This window comes from Podarcis vaucheri (genome assembly GCF_965113315.1).
Source record: "Podarcis vaucheri genome assembly, chromosome: 2".
NCBI classification, from domain to species: domain Eukaryota; kingdom Metazoa; phylum Chordata; class Lepidosauria; order Squamata; family Lacertidae; genus Podarcis; species Podarcis vaucheri.
The window spans coordinates 23,872,433-23,889,396 of record NC_138760.1 but is presented as its reverse complement, the minus strand read 5'-3'; the positions used below and the strand labels follow the sequence as shown (position 1 = coordinate 23,889,396).

At 46.9% G+C, this 16,964-nt stretch overlaps 1 protein-coding gene and 1 long non-coding RNA gene across 6 annotated transcripts in view; both read right to left on the bottom strand.

Annotated features, from left to right (window-relative positions):
• The window catches only part of RAB11FIP4 (RAB11 family interacting protein 4), a 157,327-nt gene that overhangs the window by 36,678 nt on the left and 103,685 nt on the right, over positions 1-16,964 (bottom strand). For 3 of the 5 annotated variants that reach the window (XR_014216743.1, XM_082212575.1, XM_082212577.1), the window contains exon 1: positions 12,620-12,826. The exons of 1 other annotated variant lie outside the window; for it this stretch is intronic. The gene's annotated coding sequence lies outside the window, so the exon portion shown is untranslated. Of the gene's footprint in view, positions 1-12,619; positions 12,827-16,964 lie in introns of those variants that run through there. One more of the 5 variants, XM_082212578.1, reaches the window with a different exon arrangement.
• The window catches only part of LOC309526663, a 66,513-nt gene that overhangs the window by 40,382 nt on the left and 9,167 nt on the right, over positions 1-16,964 (bottom strand). The gene's annotated exons all lie outside the window — the stretch shown is intronic.

Here is a 16,964-nt window from a genome sequence, read left to right as displayed (position 1 = left end):
ATGAGAACGTCCCATGTGAAATGTCTGTTGAAACGAATGTCTATCTCGTAGCAAAGCAAAAGGAACACACTTTCCCCTTTAGCACTATTCATGCGCATATATCCTATTAGTTAAACCTCATGCAATGAACCAACTCAGATTTTGCTACTTGGGTGTCATAGTGTAACACTATGCACGAGCTCTGTCCTGCACCCCCGGGAAAGGAGTGGTACCCAGACCAACTGCAAAGCAGATAAAACCATCTTCCTCGCCTGCTTTTTGGGAGAAAAGCAATGACAAACCTAGACAGCATCTTAAAAAGCAGAGACATCACCTTGCCAACAAAGGTCCGTATAGTTAAAGCTATGGTTTTCCCAGTAGTGATGTATGGAAGTGAGAGCTGGACCATAAAGAAGGCTGATCGCCGAAGAATTGATGCTTTTGAATTATGGTGCTGGAGGAGACTCTTGAGAGTCCCATGGACTGCAAGAAGATCAAACCTATCCATTCTGAAGGAAATCAGCCCTGAGTGCTCACTGGAAGGACAGATGCTGAAGCTGAGGCTCCAATACTTTGGCCACCTCATGAGAAGAGAAGACTCCCTGGAAAAGACCCTGGTGTTGGGAAAGATGGAGGGCACAAGGAGAAGGGGACGACAGAGGATGAGATGGTTGGATAGTGTTCTCGAAGTTACCAGCATGAGTTTGACTAAACTGCGGGAAGCAGTGGAAGACAGAAGTGCCTGGCGTGCTCTGGTCCATGGGGTCACGAAGAGTCAGACACGACTAAACAACAACAACCATCTTCCTGCTTTACCTTACTCCTGCTCCTCTCTGAAGGGGAGAAAAGAGATGTTGGACCATCTCTGGAGGAGGATGGACCCACAAACTGATTATTTGCAACAGCTGGCCCTTGGGAGGTTGTAGACCAGGCTTCCTCAACCTTGGCCCTCCAGATATATTGAGACTACAATTCCCATCATCCCTGATCACTGGTCCTGCTAGCTAGGGATCATGGGAGTTGAAGGCCAAAAACATCTGGAGGGCCGAGGTTGAGGTTGAGGAAGCCTGTTGTAGACTCTCCTTCCTTGGACGTCTTTAAGCCATCTGTCATGGATGCTTGAGTTTAGATTCTTGCATCGCAGGGGGTTGGACTAGATGACCCTTGGGGTCCCTTCCAACTCTACAATTCTATGATACCAGACTTTTGGCTAGGGTAGGGGGGTTAAAAGTGGGAGAAGTGGAATAATTGCTTATCTGCTAATTGGTGGGTGAGAGTAGCTCTTTGTTTAGTACAGTGGAACGTTGATTCTCAAACAGCTTAGTTGATGAACAAATTGGCTCACAAACGCCAAAAACCCAGAAGTGTTCCAGCTTTTGAACATTTTTTGGAAGCCGAATGTCCGACGCAGCTTCCACTTGAGTGCAGGAAGCTCTTGCAGCCAATCAGAAGCCGCGCCTCAGTTTCGGGAGTTGAATGAACTTCCAAAACGGATTAAGTTTGAGAACCAGGTTCCACTGTATAGTTAATGTTGTTTTTTTATTGGCAGGTATGTTGTGTTTTCTAGGGACACGGGTGGCGCTGTAGGTTAAACCACAGAGCCTAGGACTTGCCGATCAGAAGGTCGCCGGTTCGAATCCCCGAGACGGGGTGAGCTCCCAGCTCCTGCCAACCTAGCAGTGCAAGTAGATAAATAGGTACCGCTCTGGCGGGAAGGTAAACGGTGTTTCCATGCGCTGCTCTGGTTCGCCAGAAGTGGCTTAGTCATGCTGTCCACATGACCCAGAAGCTGTACGCCGGCTCCCTCGGCCTACAGAGCGAGATGAGCGCCGCAACCCCAGAGTCGGCCACGACTGGACCTAATGGTCAGGGGTCCCTTTACCTTTTATGTTGTGTTTATTTTTTCACAAATGTTATATTAGATGACATATTGATACACTGTAGACACCCCCCCCCCGTTTTCCTTCTGTTATGGCAGGCATGTCCAACTGGTTGGTTGTGAATTACTGGTCGATCGGGTGCATCCCTGGTCAATCCTGGTTGATCGTGTGATCCTTATTGTTCGTTTGGCTCCCCAAGAGAATCCCAGCAGCTCTGGCTCTCCAAATAAAAGCTCAACAACTTTGGTGAATCCAAAGTGGTAGATTACTGCCAGTTTTTTAAATAGTGGCAGTAGATCTCAGTCTCTTGGGAGTTGGACATGCCTGCCTTATGGTATTATGTGTCTATTGCTGTAGATCACTTTGAAACCTTCAGGTAACATGCAACTAATAAATTTTATTAATTTGTAAAAGCTCAGTAGCAGGCTCCACAGAGTTCAATGGGGCTTCCCCTGTTGACTGTGGGGCTGCAGTCTTAGTTACTGTTGTGATTTTTTTAAAGGGATGCCTTAAATTTGTCTTGCGCTTACCAAGCACATGAAGTTTTCTGCAAATAGCTCTCACGCTGGTAAACTTTAGCAGCCTGCCATGCTGCACTTCTGCAGAACAATTGCTAGAGGCGTCCCTTAATACCAGAGCAGAACAAGGCTATCCTTTTCAAAACGAAGGCTGTCATTTCCAAATTTAAAACAGCCAGACAGCTAAAGATGGCTCAATGTTTGGACAGAATACTGTCTAGATCATACTTAGCTCAGCAGTGACCCATGTCAAATTATGTAACTGAGTCAATATTCTATCGGGAATCAGGACTGTGCATTGTTATTCAGAAAATGGGGGTGGGGAGTCAATTCCACCAGTTAATTTAGCTGCTAATTAGCCCGATGAATGAATGGGCAATTTAACATTATAGCACATTTCTGTTGCTGTTAGAAAGAGCAAGGCATTTTGTCCTCTGCTCTCAAACAAAAAAAACATAAAGAAAACATTACAGCTAAACAAAGAAGATTATAGCTGGTCAGGAAACAGGAGCTCTCTTTGCGCCACAACAAACAGACAGAGCAAATAAATAGATATCTTGAATAGTTCAGGGCAACAAACAGAAAGAAAACAGAAAGTGCATGCAAAAGATTCGTGACACCTGGTGCCAAGTTGTGAGCAACTTGAAACCATACAACTGGTTGGATTTGCTACAATTGATAGTGGTAACACATGCAACTGCTCTGAAATCCAATGCATGCTTTCCAGTGAGGCTACATCTTGTGACTTGTACTGTACGGTTAAGAACATATGGTGATCACACGCCAGGAAGTTGCAATGGGAGGAAACTTCAATGAGTGTGTCTACTACTCGGCCCCTATGGAAACATAATGCTTAGCCATGGATTGTTTCCTTTAAGTGTGGCTAAAATAGGTCACAGTAGCTAAGCCACAGCTAAAGACTGGCTGCAAAGCAGGATAGAAAACCATGGTTTGAAATGATTTGACCAAACCATGGTTGGCATTAACCATGGTTCAGGGTTTCTCTGTCTCCCCAGACTCTTTGGTTGCAATGTGAGAAGAAGGTAGTATCACTGAGTGCTGCCTTCCTGGACATGACTTCTGGCGAGCAGGGTCACCACAACAAAAGTGCAACATGATTTGTGGCCCAGTGGCGGAGCAAATGCCTTGCTAGCAGAAGCTCCAAGGTTCAACCTTCAGCATCTCCAGGTAGGAGTTGTGGGAGACTGTGGTGTAGACAATACTGAGCTTGATGACTATGGGTCCAACTTGGGGGAAGGCAGTTTTCAAAGTTCCTATTGCACTGCAAATTGGGGGTCCTAACCAGGATTGAGGCTGCAATATACAAGGTGTGACCAGAAAGTTTGGTGAATGGTCACAGAAATAGGACAACAAGAAATATTTGAACATACAGGCCTTGTTGTTGTTTAGTTGTGTCCGACTCTTCGTGACCCCATGGACCAGAGCATGCCAGGCACTTCTGTCTTCCACTGCCTCCTGCAGTTTGGTCAAACTCATGTTGGTAGCTTCAAGAACACTATCCAACCATCTTGTCCTCTGTCGTCCCCTTCTCCTTGCACCCTCCTTCTTTCCCAACATCAGGGTCTTTTCCAGGGAGTCTTCTCTTCTCATGAGGTGGCCAAAGTATTGGAGCCTCAGCTTCAGGATCTGTCCTTCCAGTGAGCACTCAGGGCTGATTTCCTTCAGAATGGAGAGGTTTGATCTTCTTGCGGTCCATGAGACTCTCAAGAGTCTCCTCCAGCACCATAATTCAAAAGCATCAATTCTTTGGCGATCAGCCTTCTTTATGGACCAGCTCTCACTTCCATACATCACTACTGGGAAAACCTACAGGCCTTCAAAGTAGGCCCCCTCTGATACAATGCAACGTTGACAACGTCCATAGAACTGTTGGAAACTTCTGGAGAAGTCCTCTTTTCGTACTGCTTTCAGTTCCCTCATCACAGCAGCTTGGATGTGTGAAATGTTGGGAAATCTGTGCCCTTTCAGTACAGATTTCAGTTTTGGAGAAAGGAAGAAATCCAGTGGGGCCAGATCGGAAGAATATGGAGGGTGGGACAACTCAGTAAGGATTTCACGCAGAATATGCAATTCTTCCGCCGTCACTCAGATGGACAAACGCCGATTCTGCATCAATAACTCACAAACTCTGTCGACATTTGCTGCCGTTCTGCCCGTCAACAGTCTGCCAGATGGTTTGCAACCCTTTGATAGTTTGCAACCCTTCACGGAAATGCTTAAACCACTCATACACTGTCTTTCGAGTTACAGCTTCATTTCTGTATATAACTGTGCGCATTTCGTGGGTTTCCGATGCCAATTGTATGTTCAAATATTTCTCGCTGTTCGATTCCTGTGACCATTCACCGAACATACCGGTCACACCTTGTACTATTCACGTTTACCTGTGATTAAGTCTCACTGAACTCAATGGGGCTTTCTTTTGAGTAGACATGCCTAGGGTTGCACTGCAAGGCAACAAACCATGGTTAAAACTAGTCATACGTAAGTATTCTGTCTGCACCAAATACAATGGTACCTCAGGTTAAGAACTTAATTCATTCTGGAGGTCCGTTCTTAACCTGAAACTGTTCTTAACCTGAAGCACCACTTTAGCTAATGGGGCCTCCTGCTGCCGCCGCGCCGCCGGAGCACAATTTCTGTTCTCATCCTGAAGCAAAGTTCTTAACCCGAGGTATTATTTCTGGGTTAGCGGAGTCTGTAACCTGAAGCATCTGTAACCCGAGGTGCCACTGTATGCATTATTATTGTAGCGAACAACAGGGCAAGAACTCTACATAGAATTTCACCACAAGATTCTCTCTGTTCAAAAGTGGGATACAATGTTTTAAGATTTGTTTGGGAATTTTTGTTACTTCGCACAAGCTTGTTCTACCACTATTTTGGACTTTCTTGAAATATGTATCTACTATGATACTTCTCTCAGGTCTCTCATAGCTCTAGTAATTGTGAACGTTGAATCAAGGGTCAGCGTTGGTGTAACACCAGCAGTTAAATTATAAGTGACCAGGGAAGACAACTGCAGTGAAGTGGAGAGTCAGATTTAAAGAGAGCCAAGTCCTTCTCCATCTTATCTCTCTGTGGTCTCTGCTGCTCAAACTCTTTTCTCCAAGCCTAGATCCAATGCCAGATATCAGCACAGCTGGGCTAGAAGACCCTGGAAGCAAGTGCAGTCAAAGGTTTTGGTTCCCTTCAACCTGTGCCTCTTTTGGACATGAAGAATCAGATCCCACTATACATGATTCCGGCAGAAATGTTTCCAAACATAGGTTGCCACCCTCACGTCTAATTTGATCTGCCATGACTGTAAGAGCAGACATACAGGAAAGATCACATAAGGGGAAAGACTGAAGCAGTCAGAGAAATATCTGCAGTTCAACTGACTTCCCAGGTCTGACCTCAGGTTAATAATTAGCTCAACTAGCCAGCTGACTAAGGAACAAGCAACATCTACTGGATTTATGCCATGAATTTTCAAACTCACTGCAGCAACCAGGCATGATCTGACTACATAGAGTCTATTAGAATATGGCTGCCCACCTCTTGGGAGAGACAGAACATATCCCCTCTTTCTTGTAGACATTGGTTATGAGCCAGCCTTCCGGCTTCAATTCTAAGGGCTGCTTCTTGCTTTGAAAGCTCTTTATGACTTGGGACCAACATGCTTCAGAGAAAGCCAGCTCCCATATGAGCCCAGTTGTGGGCAATGTTCTCCACAGCAAGCCTCCTCAAGGTGTCCATGCTATAGCAGAGAAAGACATCTACAGCCATACCTTGGTTCTTGAACAGAATGTGTTCTGGGAGTCCATTCGACTTCCTGAACTGTTCAAAAACCAAGACGCGGCTTACGATTGGCTGAAAGATGCTCCTGCAGCCAATCGGAAGCCACACCGGATGTTTGGCTTCTGAAAATCGTTCCAAAACCGGAACACTCACTTTCGGGTTTCAGTTGTTTGGGAGCCAAGGCGTTTGAGATCCAAGGTACGACTGCATAGTGGAGAACAGGTCCTTGACCATAGCTGCTCCAGAGGCTCAGAGCTGTTCTGGCCTTAAAGCTTTGCTGAGAGCCAGTGTGGTATAGTGGTTAAGAGCGGTAGTCTCGTAATCTGGGGAACCGGGTTCGTGTCTCCGCTCCTCCACCTGCAGCTGCTGGGTGACCTTGGGCCAGTCACACTTATTTGAAGTCTCTCAGCCCCACTCACCTCACAGAGTGTTTGTTGTGGGGGAGGAAGGGAAAGGAGAACGTTAGCCGCTTTGAGACTCCTTAAAGGGAGTGAAAGGCGGGATATCAAATCCAAACTCTTCTTCTTCTTCTTGCAGAGAGAATGAAAGCTATAACTGCAAAGTGAGCATTGTGGGTGAATGCTGCTGCTATGATTTAGATTTTTTTTAAAAAGCTCCACGAATTATTTCTGTTGTTTTATTTTGGCCAGAAGACACCTGTGCAGGGCATAGTTTAAACAAGCAAAGAGGGTCAAAATACAGCATACTGGAGAAACATGGTAAAGAACCTCAGGTCCATTCTGCATCTTCGCTCTATGAAACCCACCTGCCAGAAATGTATTCTGCTCCTAATCTGGTCCCTGTGCCATTTGTATGATCCATGTTTGGCAAGCATGGATGATGTAGTTTAAAGGGTCTAAAGGTAAAGGACCCCAGACAGTTAAGTCCAGTCAAAGGCAACTGTGGGGTTGCGGAGCTCATCTCATTTTCAAGCCAAGGGAGCCAGTGTTAGTCCACAGACGGCCTTCCGGGTCATGTGACCAGCATGACTAAACTGCTTCTGGCACAACAGAACACCGTGACGGAAACCAGAGCACATGAAAACACCGTTCACCTTCCTGCCACAGTGGTACCTATTTATCTACTTGCACTGGTGTGCTTTCAAACTGCTAGGTTGGCAGGAGCTGAGACAGAGCAACGGGAGATCACCCCGTCGCGCAGATTCAAACTGCCAACAAAACATCCTCACAGTCTCCACCCAACCCACCAGGAAAGGCAAAAGCAGTTGAACACATACAAGGAGGTATGTTCCACCCTCCAGTAATCATTTATTCCTTGTTGCTCTGATTGCATCTTAGCTACGGATGGGAAGAAGTGAGCACTGTATTGGCATGTAAAAAGCCTGTGGAGATGGGAATTGAAAGTATTTTCATGCCCATGTTGGAGGCAGCTTCCTTGAACATAGCCTAGTGGGCAAGTTTAAGTGAGTTGCCCAAGGCACAAAACACATGTCTCCAGCCACACTATAAAACAGGAAACACATGTAGAAGTAAACTAGATCTAGGTGGTTAAAATCAGCCTTCCCTAAACTTGGTGCCCTCCTGAGGTTTTGGACTATAATGTGCATCCTTATAGGCCTTCTGGCAGTTCCCTCATTGTGAGAGGGGAACCAGGCAGAGGGCCTTCTCGGTAGTGGCACCCGCCCTGTGGAACGCCCTCCCTTCAGATGTGAAGGAAATAAGCAGCTATCCTATCTTTAAAAGGCATCTGAAGGCAGCCCTGTTTGGGGAGGTTTTTAATATTTAGTGCTGTACTGTTTTTAACATTTGATTGGGAGCCACCCAGAGTGGCTGGGGAGACTCAGCCAGATGGGTGGGGTATAAATAATAAATTATTATTATTATTATTAGCCACAGGTTGTGGGATGGCTGGTAAAGCAATAAAGCTATGGCATGTGTCCAGTGCTTTTTTCTGGGGGGACGAAGGGACGCATACCCCAAAACATTTTGCGAATCTTTGCACTTTTGTCCGTTTAGTGTATTTAATTATCCCAATTTGATTTCCCCCGAATGGTGATTTTCTTGAATCAAAATGAGAGTACCCCTAAACATTTTTTTTGGGGGGGGAGCACTGCATATTTCTTGCTTGGCAGGGGGTTGGACTCGATGGCCCTTGTGGTCTCTTCCAACTCTATGATTCTATGGTTCATATGTCACTAGGGAAGGTAAAAACTCACTGCGGTCATGGTGAGCCAATCTGATCCGGCAGACTGTGAGCGACAGTTGTTAATTCTAGATCCCAAATGTGAGTAACAGTGGCACAAGCAAGCAAAAACCCCAAACCAAACCAAATTATGCCCCTTGAGCCTCCCTAAGGGAATGTACTGCAATTCCACTTTGAACAATAGGCCCATGGTTTTTGCAAAAAGAAGGAAAAGAGCAGAAACATAACACTCTCGCAGGTTCTTGCGAAATGTGATATTTCCACTAAAAAAGAGAGAGGAGGACGGGGGTACAAAAGCAACTCATTTCAAAACTCAATCTGAGATGTGTTTCGTTTGAATTATGAGTGCAACAGGAAGCTGAACCACAAACATGGGTTAAGGTCGAACAACTGCCAAGGTAGGAAGTTCCCAGGGTATCTGAGCAGCAACAGATAAACTTTTGTTCACCAACACCATTGATTCTTCAACCCTCCTCATTTCGGGGAATCCATCTCCTACTGAGTTGCATGCAAGGGATCCCTGCACAACACAGAGGATTCTGGGACCAGAGGAGCATCGTGGCTGCAGATACAAACGTTGGTCACCTCTGATGGGCTTGATCAATTAGATTTATGTCCTGCTTGTTGACTAGTGACTAACAACATACACAAAATGCGATAGATAAAGGAACGACACGCTCTAAAGGAAAACAACCATATGAGTCAGCACCAGATCTTCCTTGCAACAGGGCAGTTAGTAGTAATGGAAGGCCCTTGGGGTTGTTTTTTTGGTGGGGGTGGTGAGAGGCAAGTTGGTGCACAGTTCTGCCTGTTGGTGGCTGGTTGTCCTGTGATGGGCAGGGGACAGTCTCGCTCAGCTTTCCCCAAGCTGGTGCCTTCCAAGTTTGGGTGGACTCACCTTATGGCAGACCATTGGTCATGCTGGCGAACACTATGGGGAACTGTAGTCTAACAACACCTGGAGGGAACTAGGCTAAGAAAGTGTGTTAGCTGAAGCAAGTAAAGGTAAAGGGACCCCTGACCATTAGATCCAGCCGTGGACGACTCTGGAGTTGCAGCGCTCATCTTGCTTTATTGGCCGAGGGAGCCAGCGTACAGCTTCCAGGTCATGTGGCCAGCATGACTAAGCTGCTTCTGGTGAACCAGAGCAGCGCACGGAAATGCCGTTCACCTTTCCACCAGAGCGATACCTATTTATCTACTTGCACTTTGACGTGCTTTCAAACTGCTACGTTGGCAGGAGCAGGGACCGAACAACGGGAGCTCACCCTGTCACAGGATTCGAACCGCCGACCTTCTGATCGGCAAATCCTAGGCTCTGGTGTTAAACTTCACCTCTCCCCCTTGCTCTCATCATCACCCATGGGCAGGGTTAGAAACACGGATATATAAGCTAATCGCCAAATACCGCCTTAAACCTTTGTTACAGTTGCCACCACATAATGTCTCGAAGCCATTTCCTCCCAATGAAGTTCATTTCCATTTCTACGCCACTTTATATTTTAAAGGAAAAAAATCTCAAAGCGGTTGACAACACATTAAAACAGGCCCAGCAAAGGAAGGATGGATACAAAAACATAGGGAATAGGCAGAAATGGAGAAACTTACCAGACTGGTTGCACCAGTCACAAAATGTGCCTGGCTAATTTTGGACACTGCCCATGGGGAATATAGTTTTAATTCCTTGGGGCATACCCAGTGGCAGGACACTAGACAGGAAGATCAAGAATGGTTGAATGCTGGTTTCTTCAAAGAAGCATGTTTGCCATCACTTATCTTCCCACTGGGGAACCCCAACCTCTCAAGGAATCCAGGGGATACCTTGAAATACAGTTAAAAAACCTATTCCAAACTAGTCTACCCCACATACGCCATGCCAACATTGTTTTAGGACAGCAATGTCCACTGGCTGCACCTGTGGATTATACAGAAGGAGAGATAAAGGGATCTAACACTTTTTTGTGTTGGGACAGTTTAGTAAACAGCAGAGATGCACTGAACATGCCCAATAGGCAGTTGCAGTCACTAGCTCAATTCAGTACAGCAGCTTCTTATAACTTTATTTTATTTTTTGCAAATAGTTATAAACCACCACTTCCTAAAAAAAATGTAAAGGCATAATATATCAGAAAATTATAAAACAAATGGCCAACAATGAATCAAACTTTCCATTTTTAGGAGCAGTCACGAAAAAGTGCTCAACCACAAGTTGGCCAGACTTTTCAGATTCTCTCCGCTACTAGCAAACCCCCCCCCCCTTTTAAGTGGAAGCATATAGAATTGCTGAGAAACTCTGCCTTCTCAAGTATACCCATATGACAGCAACTGCAAAACACAGACCTGGCCAGATCAGCCAAATGGCAAACTTGATGTTAAAATATTGCAGCCCTCAGCTTGCAGAAACAGATGTTTTGGGAATAAGCGCAGCAAATACAATTTCACACCTTGCTTGTTTGTGCAGTGTACTACAATCTCACTTAGCTGTCCTGAGGTTGCCATCCACGTTCATGCATAGTTTTCACATTTCGGGAGTCAAAAGATTTCTCTGCTCAAAGGAGCCATGACAAACCACTCCCATCATGATATGAAGATGCAGATCCACCATAAACAGCCACTGAAATACACTAGGCTACCATGTTGAGTTTGGCGACCCAGATTCACAGGGAAATCCCTAGTGATGTTGCTCTCTGTATATCTCAGAGCTGCTGTGACCAGCAAATGAGTCAGGAATTTATGGAGGGGTTTTTTTTGTATTGCAACAGAAATGATTTACCATGATGTAGAAGAGAATACTGGGGTCTCTCTGGCAACTATCCAGATTGCCACTAAACATGCAAACAAGTCTTTCATTTTTCATTGGGAAAGACTTAATCAACAAAACACTCCTTGGGCACGCATTGCAGGATGCCCAGCACAAATGTAACCACTGGCAGCAAAACATAACATCCTGAACTCAACTACCTGCCCACAGATCATAGAATCGTTGAGCTGGAAGGAACCACAAGGGTCATCTAGTCAAACCCGCAGCAGTGCAGGAGTCTTTTGCCCAAGGTGCGGCTCAAACCCACAACCCTGAGTCTCATGCTCCACCAACTGAGCTATCTAGCCACATTGCATGGTAACCAGATGTTGCCTGGACTCCCAACTCCCATCAACCCCAGACAGAATGGTGGACGGGCAGGGATGATGGGATTTGTAGTCCCAGCAACCTCCGGAGGGCACCACGTTGCTTATAGCCTCATCTGTGCTTTTCGGTGCGGCACACCGATTCGAAACTGGGCAGTAAGACGCTTGCGTAATCAAAGGCGCATCACAGGAAGCCAGCGATCTGATGTTTCATTTCCCGATTCCCTGCGTCAGAATCGGTCCCCAAGACAAAATCTTACAGAGAGCACTGGCGCTGGATCCAGGCTTGCTGCTCTCACAAGCCCGACATTCATGGAGGGGGGGAGAGAGAGAGAGACAAGAGAACATAATGCACCAAGCTGGCTAAACTGATGCGCCGGGGACGCCTCGATCCTGCCTCGGGTCCTTTCCCAGGGAATCCGGCGGAACAGCAGCAGCCCCGCGCACCGCAAGGCGCAACCTGGAAAGGTCATGGATCCGGCGCCCTCCAGCGCCCACCCACGCCGCCTCCCGACTGCCCTTCCTCCGAGGAGCGAGCCAGCCAGCCTTGCTCGCTCTCCCAGGACCTAAAAATAAAAACAACGTGAAATCTGCGGGAATTATATGGATAATCTACTTGCCTGCTTGCTGCAGTGGACGGGCTCCCACCCCGCGCTAGAGTGCAAAAAAAAGAAGAAGAGGAAAAAAAGAAGTAGCCGTTGCCAGACCTAACAAAGAAAGCTCTCTCTCTCTCTCCTGGTAGAATTTCGCTTTGATGGTATCTCGAGGTTCCCGGGGAGGAACGAGGGCTGAGGAAGGAGAGAGGAGGCGGGTGGGCAAGGAAGCGATTCCGCCGATCGCCCACTCCTCCCTTGCGTGGAGAAGAAAACGGGGTTGCGCGGGGGGGGGAGAGGAGGGGTGACATTAGGAAGAAGCAGATTGCTTAAAGACAACTGAGCAGTGGCCAACCGGACTAGAGACGCCCCCCAGGCTTCATAAGGGGGTTCCCCCTTGCAAAGAAAGACGAGCCCTCCCCCCGCAATTGTTAGACCCCCCCCAAAAAAACTTTGCAAGTAAAGACCAGTCCCCGCTCCTTTCTTTCCGTCCAGCGTCTCTTTGCAGCAGCATCCAATTCATTTCCTTCTTTCCGCCTCCATCCTTTCCCCTTACCTGGCTCAGCGGCGGATCCAGGCGATGCCTGCGCTCCCCCAGCCGCCGGGAAGAGGAAGGAGTCCGTCGGCCGTAGCTGGGCGAGAGAGCAAGACCGGCCTCTCTCTCTCTCTCTTTCTCCTGCTCCTCCTCCTTCGCCGCTCGCTCACCCCGCGCTCAGGAGCCAGCCAAACCCTCCGCCTCCCACCTTGGGCAACAGTTGGCAGTTAGCGCGGAAGCCACGCCTCCTCCCCCCCCCCACCCCGCAGGCTGTTGCTAAGCGCCCCGGCCCCCTCATTGTATCCTTTCGGTGGCATCAAAACGGGGCGGGGGCGCGAAGATTCCAAAAGGGAAAGTGGGCGGCGCCAAGAGTTTTTAGAGGCTGTTGTCGATTAGTCGTGTCCGACTCCTCGTGACCCCATGGACCAGAGCACGCCAGGCACTCCTGTCTTCCACTGCCTCCCGCAGTGTGGTCAAACTCATGCTGGTAGCTTCGAGAACACTATCCATCCATCTTGTCCTCTGTCGTCCCCTTCTCCTTGTGCCCTCCATCTTTCCCAACATCAGGGTCTTTTCCAGGGAGTCTTCTCTTCTCATGAGGTAGCCAAAGTATTGGAGCCTCAGCTTCACGATCTGTCCTTCCAGTGAGCACTCAGGGCTGATTTCCTTAAGAATGGAGAGGTTTGATCTTCTTGCAGTCCACGGGACTCTCAAGAGTCTCCTCCAGCACCATAATTCAAAAGCATCAATTCTTTGGCGATCAGCCTTCTTTATGGTCCAGCTCTCACTTCCATACATCTGGGAAAACCATAGCTTTGACTATACGGACCTTTTAGAGGTAGCCACTAGCAAAGCTTCCATCAGGGGTCTGTGGTGCGCAAGCAATGGGGATGATGCGGGGTGGGTGGGGACTGTGGTTGGGAATGCGTGGCTCGCTGCAAAGAGCAAGAAACTACGCCCGCCGTGGAAACTTGAGTTTCGTTAGGGATGAAGTTCCCGCATTCGAGCATACGAGCCCGGCTGGCCTCAGTGGAACATGCTTCTGAGCAAATGGGCTTAGGGTCGTGCTTGTTACCAATCCTTTCAGTTTGTGTTGCAGGTACACACACACACACAGAGAGAGAGAGAGAGCGCTAGGAGTTTGTAACACTTAAGGGATTGCCTTCGCCCAGCTATTATTAACATCTGAAACCATCTGGCCCATAGCTGTCAAGGTTTTCCTTTTTTAAAAGGGAAATTCCCTTATTCCGAATAGGATTCCTCGCAAGAAAAGGGAAAAGTTGACAGCTATGATCTGGCCTGGGTGCCAACTTGGAATAAAAGTCGCACCCCTGCATAACTGTGCACATGACATGGTACACACGCACCGTTTGAATGGCAGTGCCCATCAACTTTGGAAGCCCTGCCCCCCTCAAATATTTTATTGGGGGGAGGGGAGGGAGAAAGACCCCTTGGTGCTTTGAGCCCACCCAGGGGTGGCTGTGGGCAGGATTCCTGCATTGCTGGGGGTTGGACTAGATGACCCTCAGGGTCCCTTCCAACACTACAATTCATATATATGCGTGCGTGCTTGTATGTTTGTTGTGAACCTGAGGGTTTGCATGCAGAAGCCAGCTCCTAGGTGCAATGCCCAGCATTACCAAGTGGGACCGGGAAAGTCCTCAATTCCACAAGAGCAGCTGTCAATCAGTGTAGAGAGTGTTGAAATAGATGAACCAATGGTCTGATTTGGTATAAAGCTGTCTCCATCTCTCCCCACCCCCCAAATGCCATGCCTGTACAGTGGTGCCTCGGGTTAAGAACTTAATTTGTTCTGGAGGTCCGTTCTTAACCTGAAACTGTTCTTAACCTGAAGCACCACTTTAGTTAATGGGGCCTCCTGCTGCTGCCACTGTGCAATTTCTGTTCTCATCCTGAAGCAAAGTTCTTAACCCGAGGTACTATTTCTGGGTTAGCAGAGTCTGTAACCTGAAGCGTCTGTAACCTGAGGTACCACTGTACTGGAGAGAGTAAGATTAAAACAAAAATAAAATGCTTCGTGAGACAGGGAAATCAATATTCTATTTCTCCTATTGCTACAATATTCTCTGCAGGATACAAAGAAAAGTACATAACACCCCCCCCCCCCCGGAGAAGTATTTAGTATGAATCAGCAGATAGCATAATTAAAGTTACTTAAGGATATGAAGGAAGAAATTTCAGCTGTGATTCCATGCACACTTACTTTAAAACAAAGTGCCTCCTCCCCTAAAAAAAAAATCCCCAATGCCACTTTTTCCAGTGACACATTTAGGACGGATGGACTTTGAAGTCCAGATCCGTTGCCCATATATAGATGAATGTAGTGGAATGCAACCTTAGGCAGAGAAAACAATCCAATAAGCTCCTGTACTGCAATAAGGAATCCAGATTCTGTATGCAGAGCGTTATGGCCATGTAAGCAGTGACCATGCTCATTTTCCTATGCAGGCATAATAGTAAGACTTCCAACTTCCTTTTGAAGGTCTCCCTTTCTGGTGTCTGGAACGGTGGACTAGTAAGACACCATATTGAAAAAGGAGGTTTGTACAGATATATCATGCTATGTGCCGCAGTCTCTGTGTATTTTCTCAACGCAGATGTAACATTCCCCGCTGCCAAGGTGTGATCTCCTTTAGAAACTGAATTTTTGGGTTTCCACCTGAAAACAACTCCACCATGGCTTTTCATGGATAGGCATTCTCCGCTCTCTAAGGCAGAGCTTCCCAAACTTTTCATGTTGGTGGCACACTTTTTGGATGTGCATCATTTCGCGACGCAGTAATTCAGTTTTACTAGAAAATCGGAGGTTAAAATACCGTATTCTTTTGCTCCATAAGGCGCCCTTTTTTCCTCCTGAAAAGTAAGGGGAAATGTCTTTGTGTCTTATGGAGCGAATGCGTGGTACCTGGAGCCAAATTGCCCAGGGGCAAAAAGCAGATCGTGCTTTTTTTTTTTTTAGAAAGAGGGAAGGGAGTGTTGAAACGAAGCCGCAGAGCAGCTGGTCAGCAAACGATCGGGAGGCAGATAAGGGAGGCTAGCAATAAAGGAGGCTGCCTGGGAGGGGGGAGGTAAAAGCCCATGGATCCTCAGGATTTTTGCATTGGGTCACCCCAAATTAACCATCAGATTACATAGCATGTCCATGGCTACAGCCTGCACCCCCAAAATCACGCATCCACTGTTTTGTGGGGCCGCAATGGCACAAAAATGTGGTTACAAATCACGGATCCACATGGATTCTCAGGCTCCTCAGGATTTTTGCATTGAGCTACCCTAAACTCACCGTCAAATCACATGTCTGTGGCCATAGCATGAACCACAAAAATCACACATCCACTGTTTCGTTCAAAATTTTTCTTCTTCTTGTTTTCCTCCTCTAAAAACTAGGTGCGTCTTATGGTCAGGTGCGTCTTATGGAGCGAAAAATACGGTAATCCCTTTCCAGCCCCGGGAGGAGCATGGATAAAGTTTGTGTGACACACCTATACACTGCAGCTGACACACTAACGTGTAGTGATACACAGTTTGGAAAGCTCTGGTCTAAAGACCTGCATTCTAGCTGCTGTTTCCATCTCAACTTTGGCCTCTGCATTACCCATCCCTCTAGGGAATGAGCCCCATCTGCCTTCTCAATCCTGCAATAAGGCAGAAAAACCTGCACTAACTTCTCTTATTGATGATGGTGGTTAGCGTTTTTCAATAAAGAATGAAATAGTATGCCAAAGCAATAACGTAACTAGAAACTGTTTCTCATTCATGTTTCATGGCTAACTGACATTTCCCTTCTTCCTCCCTGCACCAGTCCACACACGGAAATTCAGATACATGAAACATAACCATCAGGAATTTTTGCCAAGAATGAATTGCTGGGAGCCTTGAAAATTATGGATGTTCAGTGAAAAGCATGCCAAAGCCTATAGAAAGAATCTCGGATCTTTCGCTCTTGTATAAATCTTAACTGATGGGTCATTTTTTTCTATTACTGCTCCAAAGAGATTGGTATCACTGACCGTGAATAAGATCTTGGGATGATTGCCAGGAGTGAGCTATAGTCAGTCTTGCTGCTAAAGTCAGGCATATACAGTTGTAACTTGGAAGTCAAACGGAATCTGTTCCAGAAGTCCGTTCAACTTCCAAAATGTTTGGAAACCAAAGCACAGCTTCTGATTGGCTGCAGGAAGTGTCGGATGTTCGGCTTCCAAAAGAAGGTTTGGAAACCGGAACAATCACATCCAGGTTTTGATCGTTCGGGAGCCGATTTGTTCAGGAGCCAAGGTGTTCAATATCCAAGGTACGACTGTACACAGTTCCTTTAACTGAATGTTTGAATTTCCTTCCTCAAAAA